The following is a 1,653-nucleotide window of genomic DNA, read 5'->3' on the forward strand; positions in this document are numbered from 1 at the left end:
ATAAAACAATACTTGAAAACTTCTAACAAATCTTTGTTCACACATTCATCAAAGTGTTTTTAAAGTACAAAAGCATGACAGATGAAAATGTATGTGCTTATTTGGAAGACATCTACCGCATTTATTCTCTAAAAGAAAAACAGGTCTGAAGGGTCACATTACTGAACATTTTAAACATAGTGACAGGTTATCTTTGAAACCTCAAGGAATTCTGATGGTGCAAACTGCAAGGACTTTCTGCTTCTACTAACCAAGCAAGACATCAATGAGCAGAGATACCACAGCGGTCACTTCGTTTCTTTCTGTTGCTTCCAGTGGCTAGCATAGTTGCAACTTCCATAAATATAGTTAATGTATCTATGTAGATTGTCAACATCAAATTGATGGGATCATACTTTTGAACTCCACACATGGGTGTTATTTCTGCACGTTTGATTACTTTTATTTTTGATCAAATGGAAGGAACATGCTGAAAAGAACTAATCCACCATACATTGCAACAGAGTACAGAGTGGTACCAGCCACGGAGGAGGAGGAAGAAACATAGACCCCAGTGAAGATACAAAGACAAGACCCAGGCCCACTCCCAGAGGTGCTCCTATGTTCAGAAACTTCTCACTAGATGCACACATGGCCACAGTAGAGAGGCCTCCCACAATACTGGTGGTATACCATGCAGCTCTCAGGAGAAGAGACCCCCCAAAATTGTCAGAGGAACCACCACTGCATCCAGAAACATCATTCAAGCCAGATGCTTTGGGCCTGGGCTCTGCTCACATGATATTGACTGAACTAGCACCAGCTCCAGTCATGGCTGCAAAGCTTGCACCAATTGTCACTCAAGAGCCTGTCATCATGAAGTTCATAAGAGCAGGTGTTCTGGAGACTGCCAAGGCAGACAAAGCTGTTAAACCAATACTTCCTGCTAAGGCCATGTAAGTAGAATAAATTCTATCCTTTACATACTGAGGCCAAATTATAGCCTTTTCCATAGCTCAAACTTCATTAGACATTCCCAAGTCACAGTAGCACAGCGCTTCACGACCAACAGCTACTTCTCCAGCCAACAAACCACCTTCCCATCTGATTAATTTAAAAGATTTTTTCCAATGATAGTTCCAAGACTGCCTTTTCCAGTTCTTGGCCAGTTTTCTTAGGGTGAGTCCTAATTCTTGTCTTCGTAACATATTCCCTGCTGGGTATTAAGAGCCATTGGTTCTTTGTGATGGAATTCTTCACAAGTAGAGAGGTCTTAGTGATGAAACTGAGCTGGAAAACCCTGGAAGGTAGTGTCCACACACACACACAAGCCTTGCAGCCAACATGGTGTGTGATCTACCGGTTTACTAAGCAGATCTGAAGTGCTCAGCTCCAGTCACCTCTGCCATGAGGCTCCCTTTCAGGCCACACCTCTGATTTTTTTTGTCCCTTCACACATGTTGCTAAAGATACCTGGAACGCTCTGCTTCTTGCCTGTATTCTTGCCTGATTTCATTTGATGATGGCTTCTCATTTTTCTAACATGGGATTGATTACATGTGACGTTCCCTAAGATTCCTTCACTGGACACCCTCACAATCCCATCAACCAATCCAACCTACTAGCCTTTGTCTTTTTTCACAGTCTTCCTTGTTTCTCCATCCTAGAAATCGA

The 1,653-nt window shown here is 42.4% G+C and overlaps 1 pseudogene; it reads right to left on the reverse strand.

Moving 5' to 3' along the window:
* Nucleotides 1–262: 262 nt before the first annotated feature.
* On the reverse strand, nt 263–1,325 carry LOC116889335 (annotated as a pseudogene).
* Between the last annotated feature and the right edge of the window lie 328 nt (nt 1,326–1,653).

This window comes from Rattus rattus, chromosome 1, assembly GCF_011064425.1.
Source record: "Rattus rattus isolate New Zealand chromosome 1, Rrattus_CSIRO_v1, whole genome shotgun sequence".
Classification (NCBI taxonomy): Eukaryota; Metazoa; Chordata; class Mammalia; order Rodentia; family Muridae; genus Rattus; species Rattus rattus.